The 12,722-nt window shown below is 40.4% G+C and overlaps 1 long non-coding RNA gene across 2 annotated transcripts in view; it reads left to right on the forward strand.

Moving 5' to 3' along the window:
• LOC138671992 (uncharacterized) overlaps positions 1-10,992 on the forward strand; it is a 145,872-nt gene extending 134,880 nt beyond the window's left edge. For both annotated transcript variants that reach the window (XR_011319518.1, XR_011319519.1), the window contains exon 3: positions 10,873-10,992. This is a non-coding gene — a long non-coding RNA (uncharacterized lncRNA). The remainder of the gene's footprint in view (positions 1-10,872) is intronic.
• Positions 10,993-12,722: the final 1,730 nt, after the last annotated feature.

Below are 12,722 nucleotides of genomic sequence, written 5' to 3' on the forward strand. Positions count from 1 at the left end.
CTATTACCACCAGTTTATTCCTCACTTTTTGTCTCGGACTGCCTTCATTTAAGCGATGATCCACAAGGGGGCCAATCAAAAGGTTTGGACTCCAGGGACTGAGAATGCATTTCTATCTCTAAAACAAGCGTTCTCCTCTGCTCCTGTACAACATAGGCCTGAGATTAACAATCAACACTTACTGAAAGTGGATGCTACATCCTCTGGAGAAGGGGCTGTTCTCATGTGGTTTCTTCTCCAAGGCCTTCTCTGCCCCTGAACATAACTACTCAATTGACGATCGTGAGTTATTAGCGAATAAGATGGCTTTAGAGGAGTGGCATTACCTACTCAAAGGGGCAGTTCACCCGTTCGTCATATACACTGCCAATAGGAACTTGGCTTACCTACAGTCCACACAAAGGTTGAATCCGTGCCAAGCCAGGTGGTCGCTGTTTTTTGCCCACTTTGACTTTGTCCTACATTTTTGGCTGGCCAACAAGAACAAGAAGTTCCAATTCAAAAGCGATGTTAGATTTTCATTAGTTGATATTCAGTGAATTTTAATTGAAAATTACTTTTGTCAGTTTCAATTTATTTCAGTGATAATTGTGTGTTTTTCTATTTTATGTTTTTTTTCTACAGAAATGTGATTGAAAACCAAATTATTAGCCCTGCCATTTTACTACACTTATGCCATAGGTTAAAATTTAACTGAACATAGATGATTTTTTTTAAAGTTTCTCCCAAACTCCCAGAACAAAGTGATAGGTTAATTGGCTTCCTATAGAGTGTGTACATGTAACTAGAACAAAAAATGTGATTGGATGTAGGAAGCAATATGTACATAAGAACTATCTTGTATGCAGTGGTACGCTGCTGTGCAAAACAGGATGTGGATGTAGCATACAAGAGCAACTGATAAAATAAGACAAGATACATTCTGTCGGAGAGAGTCATCCCCATATAAGCGTATATCCTGAAGGTGACATCTGTGAATTATGATAAGTTAACAAAGGACAATACATACTAAAATGTAGCTCACTGGCGATCAGTAAGCATATTGCTTGAAACATACAGTACATATCCTCACAGCCTGTGAATGATGTCAACCCATTTACCCTTGTGCAGCAACTTCCTTAGTTCCTTGAACTGGATGCACATGACCTTTTTGCACAGCAGCTACATCCACATTATAAATTGGATAATGCAGCAGTATCTATCAGCCAATTGTTGCAGATATAGAGTCAACTTGCCAATGTGAAATCCTTTGAAAAAATGTACAACATAAATTGACATGCTGCGAATGACAGATCTGCAGCTCCGGTGAAATTAAGCTGTGGATATTCTCAACAGTGCATGGAAGTAATTTCATTAAATCTATGATGCTGGTGCTCAGGATATTCTGGACAGAATATTGTAGCATATCTGTTCCACATGTAAACAGGAAATTAGACTGAAGGAGGAAAAACGTGCCCTTTAAGAAAAATCTTTCAGCTTCCCACTAAGCAGGGATGTCAAACTAAAATACACAGAGGGTCTAAATTAAAAACTTGCACAAAGTTGTGATAAAAAAAGTCTACAAATGAGAAAGTTGTTCCTTATTATCAAATAAAACCTTGAACCTTTTCATATGGAAACAAACTTAATGGGGTTGTCCCAATACAAAGTACATTTTAATCAATAGATCTTAGAATAAAAAAAAATAATAACAAATGGGGCATGCTGGAATAATATAATGTTATGTAAGAGCAGTAAAAGCATATGTCCCAATGGCCTAATTTAAATATGTAATAACAAAGGATAAAAACGTTGAATAATAAAGATAATAAAGTATGATGTCAACAAAAGTGCCCGACAAAAAAAGTAAGATAGGCCCACAGTGAATTACCCCACAGTACCCTTCACAGGCATGGTAAGATGACCCTAAAGTACCCCCCACCTCAAACCACCCTGGCGAAGTATGATGACCCCATCACAATATGATAACCCAAGGTCCCACATAGTCCTCCATACAGTAGAATGGACCCTACATAGTCCTCCATTGAGTATTGATGCCTCCACATAGCTCTCCATACAATATAATGGCCTCACATAGTTCTTCATACAGTATAATAGGCTCAGCATTACATTCCACATAGTATAATGCCCCACATAGTCCTCTATAGAGTATAATGACCCCACATAGTCCTCCATACAATATAATGGCCTTACGTAGTTCTCCATACAATATAATAGGCCCGGTATTGCATTCCATACAGTATAATGGTCTCACATAGTCCTCCATAGAGTATAATGGCCGCACGTAGTCCTCCGTACAATATAATGGCCTCACATAGTTCTCCATACAGTATAATAGGCCTGGCTTTGCATTCCACATAGTATAATGGCCCCACATAGTCCTCCATACAGTATAATGGCCTCACATAGTTCTCCATACAATATAATAGGTCCAGCATTGTATTCCATACAGTATAATGGCCCCACATAGTCCTCCATACAGTATAATGGGCCCCACATAGTCCTCCATACAATATAATGCCTCACATAGTTCTCCATACAGTATAATAGGCCTGGCTTTGCATTCCATATAGTATAATGGCCCCACATAGTCCTCCATACAGTATAATGGCCTCACATAGTTCTTCATACAGTATAATAGGCTCAGCATTGCATTCCACATAGTATAATGCCCCACATAGTCTTCCATAGAGTATAATGGTCCCACATAGTCCTCCATACAATATAATGGCCTTACATAGTTCTCCATACAATATAATAGGCGCGGTATTGCATTCCATACAGTAAAATGGCCCCACATAGTCCTACATACAGTATAATGGCCTCACATAGTTCTTCATACAGTATAATAGGCTCAGCATTGCATTCCACATAGTATAATGCCCCACATAGTCTTCCATAAAGTATAATGGTCCCACATAGTTCTCCATACAATATAATGGCCTTACATAGTTCTCTCTACAATATAATAGGCCCGGTATTGCATTCCATACAGTAAAATGGCCCCACATAGTCCTCCATACAGTATAATGGGCCCCACAGTCCTCCATAGAGTATAATGGCCCCAGTCCTCCATACAATATAATGGCCTCACATAGTTCTCCATACATTATAATAGGCCTGGCATTGCATTTCATATAGTATAATGGCCCTACATAGTCCTCCATAGAGTATAATGGCCCCACATAGTCCTCCATACAATATAATGCCTCGCATAGTTCTCCATACAGTATAATAGGCCTGGCTTTGCATTCCATATAGTATAGTGGCCCCACATAGTCCTCCATACAGTATAATGGCCTCACATAGTTCTCCATACAATATAATAGGCCCAGCATTGCATTCCATATAGTATAATGGCCCCACATAGTCCTCCATATAGTATAATGGCCCCACATAGTCCTCCATACAGTATAATGGCCTCACATAGTTCTCCATTAACAGTCCCAAATACTGTATCACTCAATGTTGCAACAAAACTTTTGGGCGTCTGATAAAAAGCTGAAGATTAATTTAGCTTGCCAGCAGGACAATTACCCTAAGCCCACCCTCCTGTTAATACAAGGAAGAGTGGGCAAACATTGCCAATTCTAGATGTGCCATGTTGATAGACTCCTGCCCAGCAAGACGGAATGATGTCATTAATTGAAAGAGTACTTCAACAAAGAATAAGTATAAGGGTGTACAAATTTATGCAACCACATCATTTCAGTTTATTTTTCAATTGAAAGGTAATCTGTCACCAGGTTTCTGCTAACCCATTTGAGAGCAGCAGGACGTAGAGACCCTGATACCAGCAATGAATCACAAACTATGCCGCTTGCTGTAGATTTGATAAAATCCGTATTTTATCTGCTGCAGATCTAGCAGTTCTCTGAATACTGAGATTTTTATCATCCCGCCCATATCAGTGAGTGGCAGCTTTCTGTGTACACTGTGCATAGGAAGAAAGATACCAATCAATTTTGGGGACAGGATTAAAAAACGCTCATGAATATGGAGGACTATATGGCAGCAGGTTTACTAGATGATCTCCTGCTGATAAAATGGTGATTATATCAAAACTACAATAAGCATCCCAGTAAGTGATACATTACTGGTCTCCGTTCCTACATTGTGCTGCTCTCAGATGGGGTATCAAAAACCTGGTGACAGACTCCCTTTAAGAAATGCATTTGGCAGCCAAGCCTTGCCAGTAACTGCTATGTGGTGTAGAGATCAAACAAGGTGATAAAAGTTACAATATGTAAAACAGTCATAAATGTCACCTGATTCATATACAGGGAAAGTAGAAGCAGTAGATTAGTGTATGTGTGAAATACTCTGTGAAATATTTTACTTTTTGAATGGTTTCCACACCCTACTTATTTAAGGAAGTTCCACTGCGAGAATAAAAAAAATAGTATAAAAACACCATATCTTTATGTGACATCATCACTCCATTCACATAATACTCAGAATTAGATGCAATATTGTGAAATATTGTGCAAAAAGTATGTCTGCATGTGAGGTGCCAAGTACCAAATAACGCCGCATAACCTTAGATATAATCTTCACTTTAAATTGTCTTCCGTACCCAACTTCCTTTAGCTGCATTGTGGCCCACACCCATCCACTTGGTCGGCAATACCACCGATTGCTCAATCTATGACAAACTATCATCCTGCCAGCACATTCAACGCTTGGGTCTTTAAGGCATTCTAAAATTAAAAGGGGTTTCACCAGATCGTTCAAAAATGGTGCTGCAGTTTAGCAAATCACAGTACATTGCAAAAGTGCTTTATTTTCCAAAGATGCAATAAAGGGGCAATATTTCACTATGGAACACAACTGGCAGCCACATGTCACAGTCACAGTGGCTGGAGCAAAGGGGACATGTGTATACATGCATACCGATATACTGTGCTGTATGCAATAATATATACTGTATTTGTATATACAAGCACAACGTTGATAGATACTAATCTATATACTGGATGACTATATATATATATATATATATATATATATATATATCACTGACTATATATAATGAGATAGATCACTATATGTACAGTATACAGTATATATATATATATATATATATATATATACACACATACAGTACAGACCAAAAGTTTGGACACACCTTCTAGTCATTTAAAGATTTTTCTGTATTTTCATGACTATAAAAATTGTACATTCACACTAAAGGCATCAAAACTATGAATTAACACATGTGGAATTATATACTTAACAAAAAAGTGTGAAACAAGTGAAATTATGTCTAATATTCTAGGTTCTTCAAAGTATCCACCTTTTGCTTTGATGACTGCTTTGCACACTCTTGGCATTCTCTTGATGAGCTTCTAGACGTAGTCATCGGGAATGGTCTTCCAACAATCTTGAAGGAGTTCCCAGAGATGCTTAGCACTTGTTGGCTCTTTTGCCTTCACTCTGCGGTCCAGCTCACCCCAAACCATCAGGTCATCTGGCGTAGCACCCCATCACTCTCCTTCTTGGTCAAATAGCCCTTACACAGCCTGGAGGTGTGTTTGGGGTCATTGTCTTGTTGAAAAATAAATGATGGTCCAGCTAAACGCAAGTCGGATGGAATAGCATGCCGCTGCAAGATGCAGTGGTAGCCATGCTGGTTCAGTATGTCTTCAATTTTGAATAAATCCCAACTGTGTCACCAGCAAAGCACCCCCACACCATCACACCTCCTCCTCCATGCTTCACGGTGGGAACCAGGCATGTAGAGTCCATCCATTTACCATTTCTACGTCGCACAAAGACACGGTGGTTGGAACCAAAGATCTCAAATTTTGACTCATCAGACCAAAGCACAGATTTCTACTGGTCTAATGTCCATTCCTTGTGTTCTTTAACCCAAACAAGTCTCTTCTGCTTGTTGCCTCTCCTTAGCAGTGATTTCCTAGCAGCTATTTTACCATGAAGGCCTGCTGCACAAAGTCTCCTCTTAACAGTTGTTGTAGAGATGTGTCTGCTGCTAGAACTCTGTGTGGCATTGACCTGGTCTCTAATCTGAACTTGGATGACTTGGATAAACTTATCCTCAGATGCAGAGGTGACTCTTGGTCTTCCTTTCCTGGGGTGGTCCTCATGTGAGCCAGTTTCTATGTAGCGCTTGATGGTTTTTGCCACTGCACTTGGGGACACTTTCAAAGTTTTCCCAATTTTTCGGACTGACTGACCTTCATTTCTTAAAGTAATGATGGCCACTCGTTTTTCTTTACTTAGCTGCTTTTTTCTTGCCATAATACACATTCTAACAGTCTATTCAGTAGGACTATCAGCTGTGTATCCAACAGACTTCTGCACAACACAACTGATGGTCCCAACCCCATTTATAAGGCAAGAAATCCCACTTATTAAACCTGACAGGGCACACCTGTGAAGTGAAAACCATTCCCAGAGAATGCCAAGAGTGTGCAAAGCAGTCATCAAAGTAAAAGGTGGCTACTTTGAAGAACCTAGAGTATAAGACATAATTTCAGTTGTTTCACACTTTTTTGTTAAGTATATAATTCCACATGTGTTAATTCATAGTTTTGATGCCTTCAGTGTGAATGTACAATTTTCATAGTCATGAAAATACAGAAAAATCTTTAAATGAGAAGGTGTGTCCAAACTTTATATATACTGTGTATATATATATATATATATATATATATAAATATCTTGAAAATATCGAAATAATAGGTGGCACTACAGGGAATTAGTCCTAAAAATCAGGGGAGGGTGTTTTCTATTTACGGTACTCATATCTGAGCATCGCTTTGGCTCTAAAAACAAATCTTTCTTAAAGGCTGGAGAAAGGCTCAAGTGTTTAGATCCTAACAGGTATGGGTAAGTAAAAAACACCTTCACATTTTTCATCACTAATTCTTTGGACTACCACCTATGCATTTTTTGTACTCTATCGGAGGTCACAAAATCAGGGTCTGGAGGCTTGCACCCCATCCTTGCCACAGTGCTACTTACTTTATTCACGAGCATATTTAGGTATACATACAGTGGGGAAAATAATTGATACACTGCCAACTTTGCAAGGTTTCCCACCTACTAAGGATGGAGAGGTCTGTAATTTTTATGGTAGGTACACTTCAATTGTGAGAGACAGAATCTTAAATTTTTTTTCCAGAAAATCACATTGTATGAATTTTACATAATTGATTTGAGTTTCAGGTCCCTCCAAAGATTTTCTATTGAGTTCAGGTCTGAAGACTGGCTAGGCCACTCCAGGACCTTGAAATGCTTCTTAGCCTAAGTACACATTAGCGTTTCTGTGCACAGTGTATCATCTGCATGCGCAAACACATGCCAAAATGAATGCAAACGCTGCATTTTTACTCCGCATCATCTTAGGCATGATGCAAAAAAAACCACGCTGCGTGTGCATGCATTTAAATGCGTTTGGCATGCGTTTGCATTGTTTATGCGCATGGTGGAGGTGGTTAAATCATTTCCTGGACATGTGCAGTCTGAAGTACACATGCATATCGAATGTATGCATGTCCTAGCATACCAATGCGTTCCCATAGACAGTAATGCGTTGTTTTGACGCACTCATCCGCATAACCAAGCCTGCACATAATTGATGCCTCAAAAAATGCAACATGTTGTGTTTGCCGCACACCGCAAAATGACGCATGCGTTCGCATCCGCAGGCGAACTGATCCCCACGCATGTCCGTGCGCACACAATGTTAAATATATGTTCGCAAGACGCATGCGGATCTGTAAGCAGGTATATGCTGCGCACAGATATGCTAATGAACCCGGCCTAACGGAGCCACTCCTTAATTGCCTTGCCTGTGGGTTATTGTCATGCTGTAATATCCAGCCACGACCTATTTTCAATACTCATACTGAAGGATAGTATACGGTTTCCCCCACCATGCTTCACGGTTGGGACAGTGTTTTTGGGGTTGTATTCATTCTTCTTCTTCCTCTAAACATGGTGAGTTGATACCAAAAAGTTCTATTTTGATCTCATCTGACCACATGACCTTCTCTCCTGCCTCCTCTGGACCATCCAGATGGTCATTGGTGAACTTTAAACAGGCCTGAATATGTGCTGGGGTGAAGAGAGGGGACATTGCGTGCCCTGCAGGATTTTAATCCATGACAACATAGTATGTTACTAATGGTATTGTGTGAGACTGTGGTCCCAGCTTTCTTCAGGTCATTGACCAGATCCTCCCATCTAGTTCTGAGCTGATTCCTGACCTTTCTCAGAATCATCCTTACCCACGAGGCGAGATGGAGCCTCAGACCGAGAAAGATTGATAGTCATCTAGTGTTTCTTCCATTTTAAAATAACTGTGCCAACAGTTGTCTTCTCCCCTAGCTACTCACCTATTATCCTGTAGTCCATCCCAGCCTTGTGCAGGTTTACAATTTTGTTCTTGGTGTCCTTAGACAGCTCTTTGGTCTTTGCCATGGTGGAAAGGTTGAAGTGTGATTAACTGAGTGTGCGGACAGATGTCTTTTATATAGGTAAGAAGTTTAAACAGGTGCAATTAATACAGATAATTAGTGCAGAGTAAAAGGGCTTCTTAAAGAAAAGCTAACAGGTCTGTGGGAGCCAGAAATCTTGCTTGTTTATACAATAAAATGCAATTTAATGATTTAAAAACGATTCAAGAATAATACAATGTGTTTTCATTTTTAGATTCTGTCTCTCACAATTGAAGCATACCTACGCTAAAAATTACAGACCTCTCTATTTTTTTCTAGGTAGAAAAACTTGTAAAATCGGCAGTGTATAAAATACTTATTTTCCCCACTGTAAGCATCTCTTGGTGTTTTGGGTTTGGTATGGCCTATGGAGGTGACCAGGATTAGGCAATCCAGCTACGTAAACCGCTGCTGGAGGAATTTGACATTGGTTTGCTCTGCTCTTGCATACAGAGCACATGAATGCTCAGCCGAGCTGAGCATCCATGTGTATATGGTAAGCAGTAAGTATAGCTGTGAGCTATAAAGGAATTCTGTTGACAGCTATTTAAGGCGTAAGGACACGGGCCATGATTATGGCTCAATCAGTCATTTTGAAAGTATTTTTATTCCCTGATGGATCTCATAGTCCTCTTATGTATGTTTGTTCTGGCTGTGGCCACAACTACGGTATATAACAACTAATCAGTTACAAGTATAATGATAGAATAAGTGCTAAATGTATGCGTTAGTGATGAGCGAACGTGTCCAGATAAGATCTTATCAGAGCATGCTCGGGTGCTGACCGAGTGTCTTCGGCGTGCTTGAAAAATATGTTAGAGTCCCCGTGGCTGCATGTCTCGCGGCTGTTAGACAGCTGCAATCCCTGCATGTGTTATGGCAGTCGAACAGCTGCAAGACATGCAGCCGCGGGGACTCTAACATATTTTTCAAGCACGCCGAAGACACTCGGTTAGCACCCGGGCATGCTCCGATAACACCTTATCCGAGCACGCTCGCTCATCACTAGTAGGCATGCATTCACATCCAGCCATGGGCACACTAAATACATGGAAAGTAATACAAGCATAATAAAACATCAAAATTAGATGAAATATTTAAAGCACACTGTACCAAGTACAACATACAATAGTAAATAGATAGCACTACAAACCTCAGCATTATATAGACCATAGAATACACGCTGAGCCCAAAATCGGGGACTATGACAAGACTAGTCGCTATATAGCACAACCAAACAGAATTGGTCCACGGGGACCAAGAACAAACGACCAAACAGTCAATATCAAAATACAAATATAGAAAAATCTTTATTCAATATAACAACAAAAACATAGAACAAGAAAGAAACAAGTAGGGGGAAGCACCGCATGGTGTGCACATCTGCCTCACCGGTGCATAAAAGACCACAGACGCACGGGACCAGGGAGGAAGGACATCCGCATATATAAAAATGAGTAACAAGGAAGCTAAGAGAGTCAGCAGCCACAGAGGCCCAACATGGATGATACTGCAGAACAAAGCTTAATAAGTAAACAAAGACCACCCATTCTTACATAATGAAGCTCAAATTAGTGCGTATAGTGAGACTCCACTACAAAAAGCAGTACCGCAGCATATACAGCATATAAATAATGGCCATGGCGCAGCGCTTACCTCGGATGTAAGAAGCAGAGCACTCCTCCCTGGGACCGTACGCCCTCCCCGACGCGCGTTTCGGCAACACACCTTCTTCAGGCCCCCTGAAGAAGGTGTGTTGCCGAAACGCGCGTCGGGGAGGGCGTACGGTCCCAGGGAGGAGTGCTCTGCTTCTTACATCCGAGGTAAGCGCTGCGCCATGGCCATTATTTATATGCTGTATATGCTGCGGTACTGCTTTTTGTAGTGGAGTCTCACTATACGCACTAATTTGAGCTTCATTATGTAAGAATGGGTGGTCTTTGTTTACTTATTAAGCTTTGTTCTGCAGTATCATCCATGTTGGGCCTCTGTGGCTGCTGACTCTCTTAGCTTCCTTGTTACTCATTTTTATATATGCGGATGTCCTTCCTCCCTGGTCCCGTGCGTCTGTGGTCTTTTATGCACCGGTGAGGCAGATGTGCACACCATGCGGTGCTTCCCCCTACTTGTTTCTTTCTTGTTCTATGTTTTTGTTGTTATATTGAATAAAGATTTTTCTATATTTGTATTTTGATATTGACTGTTTGGTCGTTTGTTCTTGGTCCCCGTGGACCAATTCTGTTTGCAAGTACAACATAGGCTAATATTGCATGATGTATGGGCCACATCATTTAAAATTTAGCTTTTTCAACAAATACATTCTCCTATATGCAAATAAGCATATACAGTAGTTCTATAGGAACCTCTTACAATGAAAAAAATCTATTTTTGTTTTATATTTATCCAGGTGGATGAACACGAAGGTGGGCTGCGCTGCTGGATGATGGAAATGAGGAAAAGGCTTTTTATTCACAAAGCGTTTCAATGTCGTACCGGCATCTTTTTCAAGTGAAAAAAAAACAAATGTTTATATTGTGATTTTTTTTGTTCTGAAAATTAGCATATGCAAACTAGTCCAAATATCCATTCACTGGTGAACAGATTTTGCTATTGAATCTCTGGGCACATTGATGATGAGATGTGGCTCTGTTATACACGACAATAGCACAAGTATGATGTGGTTTCTGTAGAATTCGGGAACCTTATTAGAGTATGTTCACGTGCTGCCTTCTTCAGGCGAGTTCCACCTAGAATACACCTGAAAAAGCATGTACATATGCACAGTTGTCGAAATGTCTTACTGTGCATATGGTTTATCTTTACTTTTAACCATTTCAGGCTTTGACAGCTGTGAAGAGGCTAAAAGAAGTGACTTTGACCATTTTTGGGGCGTTTTCCTCTTGAAATATATAGAGAACTCATTTAAAAAAGATGTCAGCAGTGAAGCAACTGCAAAAGACGTCCAGAAAGGTGCGAGAAAAGATGCTTGAGGTAAAACATCGCCGAAGTCTTCCTGAGGTATGCAAGCATCTATAAGATGTGTGCACCCACAAGCCTAGAGAATGGCAGCTCTGGCTTTTGCCATTTCTCAGTGTTAGTAAAACTTCTATTTTGGTCTGAATTTCCATAACCAATCACCAAATATTAGACGTCCCTCTAAATAGAATTGAGGACATACTGCTATGTTCATTTATAACCATCGAGCTACTATGATACATTGAGTCCTTGAGCAGCAAAAATACTTGAGATATTTCAGGCGGCACTACAATGGCTTTACTTCAGTGTGAAAGTACAGATCAGCAGCTTCCTGCTTCAGCACAGGCCACATAAGCTCCTTAAAGAATTGCTGAATTTCACTACGAGAGCGGAAGCCTCACATGACGGCCGGGCTGTAACGACATCACTAACACACTGCTGAGTGCACATTACGTCTCTCTGGAATGAGAAAAATCCTCTCAGATGTTTGCTAAAAATGTACTTCTAGTTAGAGGAAAGGAAGTAGATTTCCATTTGTCACAGCGGTTTCCCCCTTTTCATAAACTATTATTATATAAAGAGTTTTAGAGAATAACCAAGGCCCATGTTCTTGTCCTGGGATCCTTAGCCACGTTCACACGTTCAGTAATTGGTCAGTATTTTACCTCAGTTTTTGCCAAAACCAGGAGAGGAACACTCAGAGGAAAAGTATAATAGAAACACGTCGCCACGTCTGTATTATCACCCACTCCTGGTATTGGCTTACACATACTGAGGTAAAATACTGACCAAATACTCAACGAGTGAATGTGGCCTTACTTGCCTTGCATTCAAGGTTTTGGGACACACCTGGGAATAGATTTAGGTTTTTCATTCAGTCCCATTACTACCGGTGTATAAAATACATCTCTTAGCCATGAAATCTGCCTTTACTCTAATTTGTTACAGCATGACCCGTGATAAACCACTCACAGAATTCGAGCGTGGTCCTGTAGTAGGATGCCTCCGGTGTAACAAGTCAGTTTGTGAAAATATTTCCCTCCTAAAAATTCCACCAACTGTGGGTGATGATGTTGAAAAGTGAGAGGGTTTAGGAACCACAGCAACAAGGGCATGAAGTGAAGACCACGTAAAGTTACAGAGCGGGGTCACCAAGTGCTGATGAGCATAGCGCAGAAAAGTCATCAACGCTATGCTGACTCCATAATTGCACAGTCCAAACCTCTTTTCTCATTAACATCAGCACAAACATATGCTGCAGGAGCTTCATGGCATGGGTTT

This window comes from Ranitomeya imitator, chromosome 3 (assembly GCF_032444005.1).
Source record: "Ranitomeya imitator isolate aRanImi1 chromosome 3, aRanImi1.pri, whole genome shotgun sequence".
Classification (NCBI taxonomy): Eukaryota; Metazoa; Chordata; class Amphibia; order Anura; family Dendrobatidae; genus Ranitomeya; species Ranitomeya imitator.